This window comes from Equus caballus, chromosome 6 (assembly GCF_041296265.1).
Source record: "Equus caballus isolate H_3958 breed thoroughbred chromosome 6, TB-T2T, whole genome shotgun sequence".
NCBI classification, from domain to species: Eukaryota; Metazoa; Chordata; class Mammalia; order Perissodactyla; family Equidae; genus Equus; species Equus caballus.
Genome location: NC_091689.1, coordinates 16,632,728 through 16,649,553, shown reverse-complemented (window position 1 = coordinate 16,649,553; position 16,826 = coordinate 16,632,728). Strand labels below are relative to the sequence as shown.

The window sequence follows — 16,826 nt, the reverse complement described above, 5'->3', positions numbered from 1 at the left end:
TATTTTAAAAAACTGTTTTACCATAGACGTAGTCATAGTAAATTACTGGAAAGCTCTCTTGATTGAATTGTTTCTGCTGAGAAACAGAAAGACATGCTTGGTGAACGTTTCATGACCAATTTCATGATGATTGCCTTCTATGAAATGGAAAAGACCATGCTGCCCAGTAATAAACCTTCTGTCTCCAGCATGCGCTCACTTCGGATTGGAGGCAGGGAGCCAGAGGCAGTTGGAATGAGCAGATGGTGTCTGATGACCAGACAGTGACTTCAAGTCCCTGGAGCACCCAGCTCCCTCCTACGTGTCTACCCTTCCTGATCGAGGGCTGAAGGAACCAGTGGATTGTAATTCATTGTGTTCCAAATGAGTTAACAGGTGACAGATATCGGTGAGTATATTTCATCACATTAATTTTAATGTATTCTACATGTCTGATGTGAAGGACTCAAAATGACCTCCCCATGTTCCTAATTAGTGCTCTCAGTATAACTTCTTTATCATTTCTTCGACCTGGTTTATGTTTCCAATTTTAGCAAATATTGCGATTTATAATTTTTGCATATATAATTGGGGAATTGAACAAGGAGATATCTATGTGGAATCATCACAAGTAAAATATTCCATTGAGGTAATATTGTGTTATGAAAGGTTTCATGGGACTTTTTTAAAGACTTGGGAACCACAAATCTGTCACAAATGCATAGGTGCACATCTTACTGGTTGAACAGTGATTGAAAGATCTACGCAAAATACAAGATGAGGAAGCTGTCCATGTTATTAACATCAAAATGTAAAATTAACTGTAGGCGTAAATCAGTAATCTCAATTCTGAAAACAATTCAAAGATTGTATTTTTTATCTGATATTTAAACATTATTTTAAAAGTTTTCCAGTGACATCTTAACTCATGCATTGTTATCCTCGGATTTTTTCCCCAAATGTTGGAAATTGATTTTCAACATGTTTCTTGTGGTTGAAAGAACACACGTTCTAAAACCCTGAATTTGGTTATAAAAATCAGCAAAAATGCATAGTCTGGTGGTAATTCAACTCTTAGAAAACTCGCCTAATGTTTTCCATTTTTTCCTCTTCGTAATAACAATAAAGCATAAACATGGAGAAAATTCTCAAAGGATATATACCTCAAGAGCTTGATGGTGATTACATGTGAGTTATGTGGTTAAAGATTATTTTAGCTTTATTTTTATACCCCTTTCCTTAATGTTATCTTAATATGTTTTTACCCTGAACATATTCTACTTCAATAATTGGAAAAACAGCACTGGTTCCATAAATCATAAACCATATCACAACTACAATTTGTTCTGTTAAACATTTACTAGTCACTCTATTTACAGTAAGGTATACTGTGAAATTGTTAGTTTAGTTATAATAAGGTATGTTATATTACTGATACAATAATTATTATTACTATGATATGGTACAACCTTATTAATTCTGAATCTGATAATTTCCATGTTAGCAAGATTTTCTTTGCCTTATTTTTAATCAAAGAGGGATTTTCTAAGAAATCTGATAGAATTCCCAAGCTTATCAGAAGATATTAATATAGTCGAGAGAATATTGGGCTTGTGTAAATCCTTAATAATCCTTATTTGCATACAACTATTTTACATACATTTATTTTGTGTACTGAAGAGTAAGCCAAAATATTCTCCCACATCTCATTTCTCATAGAGTGCTTATGACTAAGGAAATGTTACAGATTATTTGCTGATTTTGAATATATTGCAACTGAAGAATAAAAGGTCAGACTGCTCTTATGTTTAGGCCAGGGGATGATTTTTAGGTTTCCAGAAAATTCCCCTTGCCTCCAATGTTATCCTCCACCTCTGTTTGATACCTAGGATTTCTTTTCTATGTGATAGTTGCCTTTCATCTAGGACTAGAACTATGGTTCCAGATATAAATATCTCAGGGACAGGATCACATTGAATTAATCATATTAAAGTAGAACTTACTGATGGAAGATTTTCCGAGACTCGTATTTGCTTGTTGGCATCTTGGTTATTTGGGTCGGGAGTGTAATAGCGGGGAGCTGAAGTAGATGAGTAGGAAACACAGTAGGAAAAACACAATTAGGAAGAAATACAAAGGAAAATTAGCAATTAGCATAAAGAACAAACGTAGGTTTTTGCACTCATTTACTTGAGCCTACTTGACGGACTTGTGTAAGAATTCAAAGCAACTTCTAAATAAAGGTGGTGGAGTAAATGCATGTTTATTCATTCCTCCTTAAGCCCACCCCAAATAACACATAATGGAAAGTATGGTAGTCTTCTCCAAAATGACATTTCGGTCAACAATGGATCTCATATATAACAGCAGTCCCATAAGATGTGTACCATAGATGCTAGGGGTGCAGTGGGCTCTACCATCTAGATGTGTGTAAGTGCTCTATGATGTTTGCATAACAATGAAATTGCCTAATGACACGTTTGTCAGAACATGTCATAGTCAAGCGACGCATGACTGTCGTAGAAAAATACCATCCTCAATGAAATAAAGCAATGGCCATAACCCAAACTCACATTCTCTTTGAAGTCTATCTTCCAAATAATGTGAAATCTACCCTAAAACAGGGGAAGCCACTCAGGGCCACACATGTACCCTCAGATCTTGAGGAGAAGACAGAATTAAGTTCAGCAGCCACGATGGCCCTATCAAAGGGCCTCTGATTAGATGTTGGAGCTTTAGGATCACTGTCGCTGTTTGGAAGAATTGGAAGTATCCCTCTAGGTACCACAAAATTTCAGGGGAGGTGGAGCGGAAGGGGAATACACTCCAGTAACAACATTTCTACTTGACTATGACCCAACCACCTAGCATATAGAGAATGACGGGTGAAGGGAGAATAGTCGGGAACAGGTAGGCGTGTCATCTCAAAGATGTTACCGGCTCCTAGATGGTCAAAACTGAGGAAACGTACTCCTAGAGCAAAGGAAGGAAAGTGAAGGAAGATGTACTAACAGTGTCTAATTTGATGAGAAGTTTGGAACAACCAAGTCCAGGAAGAGCTGCAGATTCTTCCAGTTTCATTCCCCTCTCCATAACACAGGAGCAGTCAGCATAGGACCTATGCACAGGCACTGGGCGGAAACATACAAAGGAAAGAAACATAAGCAAAAGTTGGAGGAAAGAAGAAGTATGACTAAAAAGGAGCCTTACTCATTTAAAAAGTGTAAGGAAAATTCAGAAAAATGGCATTTCATAGCCTCAGAGTAGTCACAGGCAACATGATTTATTACCTTATTTCTTTTAAAGTAAAGCTCAAAGAAGAGACTCAAGGATTCAAAGGAGAGATTATAAGACAACACCCGGAGACAAAAAGCAAGCTGGCTGTGCACAGAGAAGCCAAAGAAGCATAAAGGAAAAAAGACTCGAGAGATAAAAAAGCACAGTAGAAACAATGGAAAATAAAACAAGTATAACTGAAACCTTTCCTCTTGGCCTCTCAATGCAAACTTAAAAAAAGAATGAAGACATAAAAATCATGATGGGGAATATATGGTTATATGACACAAAGATCCAACATATGAACAGAACAGTGGACCTGACAAAATATGTTGAAAGATATAGTAGGAGGAAATTTCCTGGAATAAATTTGTTAAAATGCAGATTGAAAGTGCACAGTGTCTGGGAGAAAAATAATTGGAATAAATTCAGGAATAAAGAATTATACAGGCATGCAGGCTGAAAAGTAAATCACCCCTCAAAAAAAGAGAAAATATCAGATTGATTTCAGAATTCTCCCCAACTACATTCACTGCTGGAAAACAGTAAGTTAATATTAAAAAAAAAAACAAACTCTGACAGTGGGGGTGGGGGAGGGGAGAGAGGAAAGTGTAACCGCGTACTTTCTATGAGCCAAGCTTTCACACAAGTAGAAAGGCAAGGACAGATTCTCAAGCATGAAAGAATTCAGGATTCAGGGACTATAACACCAAAGAGCTCTTGAAAAAGAATACTACTCATAGATGAGTTCCAGTCAAAAGAGTGACATCAAAGTAAGTTACTCAGGAACGGAACAGATAAACAGTGGGGATGAGCATTCACTGCTTTTAAACAGAGCCTTAGGTTTAAATCACTCTGGGAATCACACTTATAAAACAGAATTTATGTGCAACAAATAATAATATATAATAAACATAAAATCAAGATAGGGAGTGAGAGTAACAAAGCATATTTATTCCCTCTTCGTTCATGACAGGGAGTCCATTGATACATACTAAAATAACAAACATATGCTCACCTCTTAATGATGTCATGACCTCCTTTTTACTTAAATTTCGGAGACACTTTTAGGAACCATTCCTATCTCTCATGATGAAGAAAGATGTGCCTGCATTTTAACAATTCCATAGTTTTACTGTAATTCATTTTGATTCTGTTAAATTCAAGTACAGTTAAATGTAATAATCCATAAAGTAAAAATAAAAGGGATAGTTTGATGTGAATTTCTGATCAGTCTTTCTGCCCTTTTACAGGGGGCTGAGAAATGTAGTGGCTAATGGCATAGACTCTGGAGACAGGGTTCAAATCCTGAGTCCATCCCTTACCATGTACATCTCCTTATGCAAGTGCGTTACCTTCTTGTGTTTCAGTTTCTTCGTTAGAAAAGTGAGGATAAAGATAATATTCACTTTGTAGAATTTTTCAAAAGATAAAAATGTCCAAGTGCTATATAATATCTGGCATATTGTATGTGTGAAATATGTTATTTTTATGTACTGTTTTATCCTTGTTTCTTTTAGTTTAGCTAACATGTATTTGGAAAATAGCATCATTATTCATACAAAATAAATATTTTGAATCCAGTGAGAGGCGAAACTAGGACACAACCAAATTTCCTGGCACATAGTCTTCTGCTCTATTTATTGAACTATGTCATCATGACCCTTCAAGAAAACCTTCTCCAAGATTTATTGACATATAACAGTTCAATATGGTTGAGAAGTTAAAAATCCATCGGTTCCATAAATATTTCTTTTGATCAATTACATTTTCTCCATCCATCTGTATGTTTGGGAATTTGATGGAAAACCAGTGCCGAGTTTGGACTAGTTTACCCTCGTATTTGATATTTCATTTTATATTCTCTTCCTCTTGTCACCCACTGAGCTGGTCCCAGGGTATTTCAAATATGAGAAGTAAACTTGTAGACAACAAAGTTAATATGAACATTAACTACATTACGGGATGTTTGAAAAGAAAATAATTGAAAAATAACTTAAAAGCCATTTATAGTTGAGGTATTGCTTTTTATAAAATGACACTTTGAGATTAATTCTAATGTTGAGAAACTTCCATTTCTCTAAACAGCACAATGTCAGATTCCCAGACCTTTATTACTACTGGCATTTCAAGAGCCGTTCTTAAAATTAATGTGGTACCATCATTCTGCTGCTAATTAGATATGAGACAACCCAAAAGTGTCTGCCATCTGTAGATACCTGCCCATCTCATGGGAAATTCTACAACGAGTAATTGGTGCAACTTGGAACAGTATATTCATATGGGCTAATAGTATAAATAAATGATGTTATGCAGATGTAAGCTCACTAGCCTGAGGAAACTATGAAGTCCAGAAATAAACTGAAATTTGAATGAACATACCAAAGCATAGAACTTAAAGTTCCATCCTCTTCAACTCTGCATGCTCTCAAGCAAAAAGGGCTTGGCTTCATTGATATCCTTCATCATACTGAACTACACTGCACTGTACTTCAGTGATATACTTCATTGATATACTCCATTGCCAAAGTTGAAGAGGCACGGTTAGTGAAAGGGGAGGTTGTGACAGAAGAAAAGAATATGAAACAAATAAATAAGAGAAACAGTTCAAGGTATTAAAACTGCGTCTAACTTATCTTTTCTACTTTCTCCACCTTGATAGAAATTTAGGTGGGAAAGTCATAACCCAATGTACATAAGGACATCTCTGCTTTAGAGGGAAATAGAAAATAATGGAGAATGGTGGCCTTGAGCGAAACAGTGGAAGGTCCATATAAGAAAACAAAATCTTAGGCATTTGAGCCTTTCACAGAAGGTGTTTAGATTCTGAGCTGGCTTTATTATTTCTTAAAAATTTCAAAGGGATAAACTTATTTTTATTTTTTGGCACCCTTCAAACTTGATTTCCCCCATCCAATGGGCATCAAGACTAATATTTTCTGGTATCATTTCTAAGAAGGCTATAAGTATTCAGAAAATAGCCAATGTTCATTGAACTTGGCATAGTTCGTCAACTGTTGAATCATCCTCTGCCTAGATCTGGAGGTTGTAACTTCTCTCAGACAGTCTGGAAATGTCTATACTTAGTTTTCCATTAGGTAGCATCCTCTAATATCTTTCATGCCCATATGGTATATTAACAACAAAATAAACCAGCCACCATCTCCGTGGAAACAAGCACAGATGTTTTGAAATATGCCTACAAAAACTACCCACGAATGAACAACCCTATATTTCTCTAATTAATTCAAATATTTTGCTGTCAGCTCTTTCTCTTTGAAGCCACAGATTGTTTTTCATTCTGAGATTCACTTTCTTCCTAATAATAGAAACAGATATGTCCCTTTGGCCTCACTGTCTCAAGATTCAGAAATAAGATTCCTCTTGAAAATCCCAGGCTATGGAGTAATTCATCTGTAATCACCATTTGGTGCCTTTTATTCTCTCAATAAAGGTCGCGTCATAGTCACATGAATGTCATCACTCCTCTGTTGCTGTATCAAGCATTTTCTTCTGGAAGCATTTCTCTTGGATGGGCCAAAATAGATATTTCCATTTAATAAGTTCAGAATCTTACACAGTTCCATTCTATCAATTATGCAAACACCACCTAATATTTGTCTTACATTCATTCAATATGCATCTTTTCTTCCAAATACTACTGTGAACCATAAGACCACAGACCTTTTTTTCCTTTTCATTCTATTGTTCATGTGGATAGAGTGTCTGAAATCTGACATGAGAGATTTTACCTGCCTGGATTCTAGCTTGGGAATGGATTACATTTTTTTCTGTCAACTCTTAGCCTGTGCTAAAGTAATATCAGTAAAACCATAAGACAAGTAGACTGAAGCTTAACACTGAAAGAAACCTCCATATGGATTTGTTTGATGGCATAAAACAATCATTTTAGAGAGAGTGTGGCTTTATTAATAACCTATTAGAAATATTAATACACATTATTATTTTTTAAAAAATTTACTGATAAAATTCACATGAACTTGAGTCCCCTAGAAGTCACATGCATGAGGAGGTAAGAGGCTTGAAGACAATGCAGCTTAATGCAACAGGTGAGGATGAAGCTTCATGATAAGTATGCTATTCTGTTTGCCAAGTGGTAGCTCTCTGGAGAACTCAGCAGTGGGAAGAGAAGCTACTCACACTCACGTGCTAAGAAAAGCCCACTGCCTCCTCTTGGCCCCTAGATGAGCTGAGACAAAAAATTAGAGAAGATAAAATCCTTACTATATCTCCCCTTTGTGGCTCATTTCTGTGCTATGGAAAGCAAAACAAAACTGAAAAACAGATGACACAATTCCAGGCTTCATGGATTTTATCATGTGGTTGGGAAGTTGAAATCTAATCACATGAACCAGTCTCATAAGACTTTTAAAGCCTTGTATCAACAAACACTGAATTTGACTATTAGTGATGCTCAAGTGAGATTAGAGAAGCTTGTTATAAATTATAGCTCATTAATTATATAATTCTTAACATTTTTAGACTTTAGTATTATAATAACTAAATTCTTCTTCCTAGATGAAAGTTCATAGTTCTTAAGGCAATCTCATAGCTCAAATTGTTATTTCAATAGAAGAAATCTTATTTTCAAAGTGTGTAAACAATAGTTTCAGTTTGGGTGGGACAAAATGCTGATGTGTATTTATGGATTTTACTAATGTATCTTGTGTATAACTCAGAAACCAGAGTCAGTGTTATTTAGGAAAGATGAGACAATACATTCTTTATGGAAATTTTACCTCAGAATTTCAATGCTGTCATGATCAAGGAATCCACAAGTTTCTGTCTTCTGGGACATCTGGAACTACAAGTCATGCCTCTGGATTTGATTTCTTAACAAATGTCTGAAAATTGCAAAAGTCGTTGTATGACAATCTCCCCAAATTCCTAAATATCTCAGCCCCCAAATTTCTATGTACTAACACTACACTGAATCAATGGCAAATGAAGCAGACCCTGGGAATTCTATGAGATTAGGCAATGATGGAAAATTTCTGTTAGAATTTTAATCTTTTGAACTCTTCTTATTTATAGAGGAAAGGATACAGATCATGTTTAATTTCAAAAAGACCATTTTACAATGAAGATACAATTCATAATTAATAGTTGACACTAAACTTATTCTATATAGTCACATGGTCTATCGAGAAGTCGACAATCACCATTCCTCCTGGGTTTGGGCACATGATTGAGAAGAGAAAAATGGATCATCACTACCCAATAACCTACGGGTAGGTGGAAAGCAGTGCAACGATTGACATGAGAAAGGAAGCTGAATAAGGTTGCCTGGGTGAAAGAACTTGACAAATTGGGTTTCTCAGAAGAGAGAAAGTTCATCTAGTGTGGCCAGTGTGATCTGTTATGGTGGTGGGAGTGTGGGAGATCATAATGGGCGATGCTCATTTTTGATCCTGAATATCAGTCAAGAAGCTGGGATCTAGAGGGCTGTGGGATCCCTCAAAGAAACTCATGGCATACAGTTGCACTAATTGAGGTGGGTGTAGTCCACCAGACCAAACAGAAGGTTTTGGACCTTCAGGAACAGAGTCTGAAGACACTACTGATTCATAATGCCAACCACAAAGAATGATTACTGGAATGGACACTATTAGAGGCTACAGGATCACCTCACTGGTGTGGGAATGGAAGGGTACTCAGTAACAACCTACCACATCTTAGGCTCAATAAGAAACTTGAGTTCTGAGGAGTTTAAATGCCCAGCTGCTTCTCCTCTTGCCTGTATTCTCCAGTCTATTCATGGAAGCAAGAGCGAGTCATTTAAAACCTAAGACATATCTGGTTACTCCTCTGCTCAAAACCTGCAATGATTCCTTTTTCACTCAGATTGAACATCAAAGTCTTCACAGTTGCTCCAAAGCCTCACATGATCTGGCTGCTGTCTCTGTGGACAGTGATGACAAAATGGAGTAACATATGCCAAGGCTTCTAAAACGGAGTTGGAAGGCCATTAAGGAAATGGGGCTCCTGCACTCACTCTTTACCTAGATGAAATGTAACTTTTGAACTGTGATTCACTGTTTTCAACTTGACCTTCTTTCAAGAAATATGCTTACACTCCTAGATAAGAACTTTTTGCCTTAGAGATGGCCTTAGCAACAAATCACAGGTAGCCAAGAAGTAACAGCTGTTGCCAGCACCAACCACGTGTCTTGCAAAACAACCTGTGTGATTTCTCTCTTCGCCTTTATAAACTGTTGCCTTCTTTGTCTTTTTGGAGCACATTTTGGGTTTCTGCCTGAATCTGCATCTCCTGAATTGCCACGCTAATTGCCTAAATCAGTATCTGCTGTTAAACTGTAGTGGCGTTTTCGTTGGTTGACATCTCTTCTCAGACTATCTCCTCCTGCCAACTCATCCTGTGTCTGCCACTCCTGATGTTTCCTTGAATTATGATGCAGAACCTTTGCAAAGTCTTGTCTCTGCCTAGACTGCTTTTCTCCCAGATGTTTGTTGGCTATATCTGTCAGCTTCTGTGTCTCTGCCCAAAGGGCACCTTCCCAATCATGTCTAACCTACTCTCCTTTTTAAAATTGCAACCTGTGTGTTCTTTTCCCCTTCCTGCCATTACCTACTCTGGTTTTTCTTTTATCCTCCAGCTTCTACCATCTTCTTACAAACCATGGAATTCACATATTATGTCTCTTGTCACTCTCTCCTCACCTAGAATGTAAGTTCCATGAAGATAGAAATATGTTTTGTTTAGTGATGCATCTCCAGTACCTAAGGCATAATGACAAAAGTAACATAAGCTAAAGTTGAATGAATGAATGAATAAATGGAATAGGTAAATGAATGAACTGGCTGATGATTACACCATAGTAAGAGACGGAGATAGGATTTGTGTGTAAGTTGCTTTCCCCTCTTCGCTCATTAGATGTGGACTGAGCTATGCCATGCGTGCTGGGGAGAAAAAAGAGCCACTGCCTAAGCCACTTCTGCTGCCCCTGAACACAACATTGGCTACACCACGGCCTTGAACTCTAGACTGTTAGATTAAAAGTGCAGCAATTTAAAGAATGAGACCTTTGTTTCTGTTACAGAGAAGAGTTTAGTCCCCCAGTGGATCACTTGTAGTCCTGCTCTTTAGCAGCATAAATTGTACTCGAGCCTTATCAATCAGAGGAACTTCTCCCCTGCAACTCCATGAGCTAATTACATTAGTTCAAGATGCAATCATAAAACTGTCATCAACTGAAAAATCCAAGCTGCTATGCTGTGAATGCTTTCCTTCCAGCGTCTGCTGTTAGCTGTGACAGCCTCCATGTTCTCGGGCGGTGATAGTGAGGGTGCCGGGGTGGGCAGTGGACTTAATTAAATCATTAACCTTCATCACCAGTTCTTTTTAAACTAGGAAAAAAACACACCCACGATGTAATTTGGTATTAATATGAAATATGGGTCTTTTAAGTCTTTCTCCTATTCCATTTTTAGAACACAGACATAATTATCATGCCTAGCTGAGCATGCTCTAGAAGGTGAAGTAAATGATGGTACTGGAAGGCATGCATAATTGGGATTAAGCCCTCTGAGGAACGTGATGATGATTTTTATAATTCTGCCCAAATGTGAGTCTTTCTTTACTGAGCCAGCGAGCCCAGACTTGCATGGCATAAATGAGATTACTGGGTCATGGCAGCCCAGGCTCCCTTGCCAATAACATTTAAGCCACTTAAGTCCTTTGGAGACACTTTAGCCAAGGTCATCACTAGAGATGAACTTTCACCTAGCAGGGAGGTCTAGAGCTTGGATGAAAGAGTGGAAAACAAAATGAATGGGTACCAATCACAGCAGCCCTGCTGAGTTCAGACCATGTAACAGGCAAGGGCTTCCAGCCAGAATCCTTCTACCTATTAACAAAGAGGCCTTCAGCATCAGCTTTTCTCCATCTCCTTTCCAAATAAGGATTCCAGGACTCCATGCTGAAGGTGGTTCCTTTTTCAGTAGGGTCTGGTATATGTTTCTGGTCCCAATAATACTGGGAAAATGTGTTAAATGAAACAGAGAAGGACTTTTCCTGTCTTCAAACCCTGTTGACAGCAAGAATTGTTATCCCTTACAGTTTCATTTTGATGAAGGTTTTGAAGGAAGGAGTCTTTCTTTCTCATGTACTCATCTTTAGGGCTGGAGTTGGAAGGCAGAAAGGAAATCAACATGTTATGGCAATTAGTCCTAACAAGAACCTGGCAAGGCCTATATGGGTATTTTTAAATACATTGAAGAGCAAAGGGTTCACAGACTAGTTAGGGAAACTGATCCTGAGTCACACAGTTAGAAAGGACAGACTAGGAAGCTGGCCTTGCCCTCATCTCCAGGTCCACCTCTCTAATTTTTATTATTGGGGAGAACCCAAGGAGGCCTAAAATTATTCCTTAGATATAATTGTATGCCCCTTTCATCCTTGATTTGGTTTTCATAGAGACATGTGTAAGGCATAAGTCAGAGAAGTGTTGCAGTGCCAAGTGCTAAGCGAGAGTCTCTAACTTACAAGCTAATTACAAATATACTGAGCAGATTCCTCTGCCATAGGAACACTTGTGCAGAAAATCTGTGGTTTTTTTACATCTGTGGAATCAGAAGAGAGGAAACTATGCAAAGGTGAGAGTAGTTGACAATAAAACTAGAAGGAAGGGCTGGCTGGCCTGTCCGCCTACACTGCACATTGCATAAAGCGTTGCTCAAACTGATGGATTTCTCAGTTCAATTCTTCCAGCCTCTGAAGTTTCATGAAATGGAGATTCACTTAGATAAGTAAAAATCCACGCTGGAGGATGCAAGCACCTTCAAGTGTTTTAATGGGCTATCAGTCACTGACCCATTGCAAATTAATTTTAGGAGATTGCTTCCAATGCCCTATGTGAGTTCATCTGCATTGGGGGAATCATAGTCAGGTTTGGACGGAGAAAGATTCAAAGCATGAACCCCATTGAGTTTAAGCAGAACTAAGTGGAATAAGTGTTCTCAACCACAGGAAGGTTCTGCATGCCCTGTAGTGGTGGAGATGCACAATGCCAATAGGAGATCTGAGGTCAGAAGAGAGAGTCAATGCACATTTGGCCTAGCGATGGTCAATGGTCTGGCGCAAGAAAAAGGTCTGTTCCAAAGGAGGCAAGAAGATGCACGTCTTTGGGCCCTTCATGGAGCAGTCCTGTCCACGCTTTGGGAAGATGACCCCAACAACCCCTGATATCTGGCACTGGTCCAGGCTGCCCTCTTGCCCGACCACCCAGCCTTCTACTCCTTTGTTATACTGTGTTCACTTTGCTGTCTCTAACGTCAGTCTTGTGCCTTCACGTTCAGGCCCCTGAAGCTCACCTCCTTGTTTCAAAGTTCACATAAAGTTTCTTCTCTGGCTTAAGGATCTTGGCCTGATCTTCTCAGGTCTTGAATTTGCATATCCCCTTGATTGCAGCACATTTACTGGGCTGGGAGACACTCCTGAGGCAAACTCTGGGATCTTTTTTCCCCCACCCTCCATGCCATTAGGACTTACCATTTCCCAACACCCAACTAGGTCCCAGCCTTCCCCACGTAAGGGTAGAAAACCCATCTCCCTACCCTGTAAGTTTTCTTCCCTCCTGCTTCCCTTTCTTCTTGCAGTGCTTGCCATGTTGCTTCTTTGTCTGGTTCCATAAGTGCATTTCAGGCTTGAATTGACTTTTGTGGCTCATGTGGGAACCAAGTGTCTGTGTATAATAATGTTTCTATGGGAAACTGTGCTCTGAATAGAAATAACTGACTTAGAAATAATTCATCTAACACAATTTGATTGTAAGTTGAAGATTATCTCTATTAGTTTCCTAGGGCTGCTGTGACAAATTCCCACAAACTGGGTGGCTTAAACGACAAAAATTTATTTTCTCATAGTTCTAGAGGTGTTGGTAGGACACGTTCCTTTGGAAGGCTATGAAGAAAGTATCTATTCCAGGCCTCTCTCCTTAAGTTGCAGATGCCTGCTGTCCTATTCACATGGCATTTTCCTTGTGTGCATGTCTGTATGTCCGAATGTCCCTTTTTTATAAGGGCTCCAGTCATATTGGATTTGGGCCACCCTAATCACTTCACTTTAACTTGGTTACCTCTGTAAAGACCCTATCTCCAAATAAGGTTACATTCTGAATGTACAGTGAGTTAGATTTCCAAAGAGGACACAGTGCAACCCATAACATGATCTCTTGATGATATGGATGTCTTCACTAAAAAAATCATGTAGTTATTGATAAAAGAGCACAGCAATCTGTGGATGACCTTAACGATAAGCTGCCCCCTTAACGATCAATCAGAGTTTCTCTTTAGGACAAAGATAGATACAACTCTGCATTCTTGGAGAAGCAAAGACTGGGTAAGTACCATAAATAAATATCTACAAATTTGCACCATTTTAATAGGATGGCTTCTTCATCTTATTTAAGATTCTCTTATTACGGGATACTTTTAGAATATTTTCCAAAGTCTGAAAGGGGACAGGAAAATGCCTTTTACCTTAGTATCTCTCAACCTGGCTGCACACTGGAATCACCTGAGGGAGAGTTTAATAAAACATGGATGCCCAGAGATTTGAGGTAACTGGTCTGTGCTGGGGTCCAAGCATCAGTATTTGTTTAGAAGCTCTCCAGGTGATTTTACTGTGCAGCCAGCATTGAGAACCACTGCTTTCACTTAAGATCACCTAATGTTGAGCATTAGTTATTAAGTAGAGGATCAAAAATGTTGTTTTTAATCCACTCCCAAGAGGTGAACATAAAAAGTGAAACACATTTGCCAAGGGAGGAAATATCACTGTCTCTGCAGCTTAGGTATGAGGAAAGGGTCGGTGCTCTCAGAATGCGAGAGGTGGCACCAAGCGCTAACAAATTATAACAGAGGGTGTTGGGGCAGATGTGCTTTTGATTGGACTGCGTTTTCTAATCATAGGGTGGAAATTGTGTTCAACAGACTGTGTCTGACTATATCAGAGGGTGGAGGAGCGCGTGGAAGGAATATGTGAGATGCCTGCCTCTAGGAAAGGGAGGAAAGCATGAGAGTTAAATTCAATACCTGGGATAAATGTGAACGGAGGTGAAACTACAAAACAAAAACATATATAGTTACTAAAGGCTTTACATGGACCAAACAATGCCCTGGGCCCTGGGGATATAAAAATGATTGAGGCACCGGACATGTTGTTAGGGAGCCCACCCATTACTGATGGATGGACAACTATACAATGTAACATAAGGTAGAAGAAAAGGTAACATCTGGAGATATACAGAGAGAGGTGAAGGAATGATTAGAATGCCAAGGGACAAAAAGTACAGAGAAGAGGTTTCTGAGCCAGATACACCCGTGTTTTTAGGCTGCCAGTTTCAGCCACTTAGTATATAGGCGGCCTTAATTAAGGCAGGAAACCTCTGCCTGAACCTCAGTTTTCACACGGGGATAGGGAAACCAAGCTCAATGTATCTTTGTAAGGATTAGTAATAATGGACGTGATATGCCTACTACAGTTAATGGGTACACTGGAAATGGTAGCTTTTGGGTGAACACAGGAAAAGGAGACTATAAAGTGAGCGTGACAATGTAATTTATCACCCAAATTGGGACATTTTTGAGTATAAAAGGAGCTGCTTTAGTAATTATGCTATTATAATAATTTAATAATTATTTAATAACAGGCTAAACTTGGAAGGTCCTGGGCAACCAGGACATGTGGTCAATCTATAAATGATACAGATAAAAATCGCTGCCGGGTGTCATTGATTAGGGATTAAGGACACAGGAGTTTGAATTAGACTGCCTGGATTCAAATCCTGTGTACAGCACTCAGGAGCTGTGTAACCGTGAGTTACTTCATTAGCCAATCTTAATCTCAGTTCCCTCAGTTACAAAATGGGGATAATAACAGTGCCTATTTCATAAATAAGTATGCACATTAAATGTTTAATATTTGTGATGTCCTGAAGATCAGTCTATAGCACATAATAAGTACTCAGGAAGCTTTAGTCAATGCTATTACTACCAGGAATGGTGAAAGATTTACAATCAGACATAAGAGAAGCAGAGGAAAATGGAAGTCAATTATTGCAAAAGAAGTGAAGGACTCAATTCACCAGATGTGGAAACTAGGAGAGCAATGATGGCTTTTGAGAGAAGAATATACCAGCGTCATGGTATCAAAAGACTGATTGTAAACATTTGCAGAACAAGTGAGCAGGAAAGAAATGAAATCTTTGCCTGTAGACCAGTCTTCCTAACAGCTTGGCAGTGAAACATAGAACCAGATGATTAGAAACTGGAGGGGAGAGCAGAATTGAGGAAGGAGAATGAGATCTCTTGGGCTTTCTTGGAGACCAAGAGGAAAGTATTAATGGAAGGTGTGGGCTGGAAGTACAGAGGATGGGAGGGTAATTAATGATCAAAGTTCTTGAGGCGGGGATAGAATCAAGGTCAGATAGGTGGTATCCAACCTTAGAAAGATGGGGAGAAACTGCCCTTATGTGTATTTGCTATGCTTTCTGTTATTGGAATGAGTAAACAAAGAATGGGAGAGGACACAGAGAAGTGTTCATACGGAAGCCCACCTTCTCGCATGGGTTCCTGATCCTCTGCTGCTCTCCTTGGGGGTGGGGTGGTGTTCTTCCATAACCCCTTCTAGACTGTCTTCACTCTCTCCCCCTACAGAGGAAATTTAATAGAATCTATTGAATTTTCTGTCACCTAAATAGATATACATAAATGAGTAATAAAAAGAAATAAACTCCTTTGATTCTGTATCTTATAGCTATCATCAATCACTCTCTTCTTATCTAAGCTTTTGGAAAATTAATCTAAATTTGACTTACCACTTGGCCATCTCCCGTTTGTTCCTAAGACTAATGCCCCGTGGCTTCTGCCCCTTTCTACTGGTCCATGTTTTGGGGAGTTATTTTTGATGGGCCTACCAATGACTTTGAGAGTGAATGGAAGAAGAAGTGAATTGAGAAGTGAATGGAAGTTTTTCCATGTCTATATTACTAAAGCCTCCAGCAGCATGGGCCCCCAACCTCTTTAATGATCTTTCCCACTATATTCTCTTGGTTCTGCTTCTACGTCCCTGACAGCTGCTTCCTTCTTATTCATAGGCTCTCTTATTTTAACCATGTTGCTATTCCTCAGAGTTCTGCCTTCAGCTCATTCTAATTCTAATTCTAATTCTAATTCTAATTCTAATTAATTCTCTACAGATCCCTGGATGATGTCATCCACTCTAATATTTTCAATTTCTTCCCTATTAAGTTAATGATTCTCAAATCTCTAAGTGTATCCAGAGTTTCAAACTCTTATACACAACATCTTGCTTAAGGAAGACTCTGGGATTTCATACAAGTACCTGAAATGAAATGGAGCTCATCAACAAATCACTCCTTGCCTCTCCACATCCCCACAAACTCTGCTTAGTAAAAGTCTGAGTACAGGTTCTGAGGTCAGAGTGCCCCAATGTGAATTCCAGCTCCATCTTTCCCCAGCTGTGTGAACTTATGCAAGCTATTTAACATTTCGGTGCCTCTCAGTTT

General features: G+C 38.7%; 1 long non-coding RNA gene across 1 annotated transcript in view; it reads right to left on the bottom strand.

Annotated features, from left to right (window-relative positions):
- Window positions 1-16,426, bottom strand: part of LOC111773853 (uncharacterized) — a 30,337-nt gene extending 13,911 nt beyond the window's left edge. Inside the window, exons 1-5 of the long non-coding RNA XR_011439530.1 lie at window positions 16,116-16,426; window positions 15,855-15,948; window positions 8,016-8,120; window positions 4,274-4,363; window positions 1,983-2,059 (exon numbers count right to left, since the gene is read on the bottom strand). This is a non-coding gene — a long non-coding RNA (uncharacterized lncRNA). The remainder of the gene's footprint in view (window positions 1-1,982; window positions 2,060-4,273; window positions 4,364-8,015; window positions 8,121-15,854; window positions 15,949-16,115) is intronic.
- Window positions 16,427-16,826: the final 400 nt, after the last annotated feature.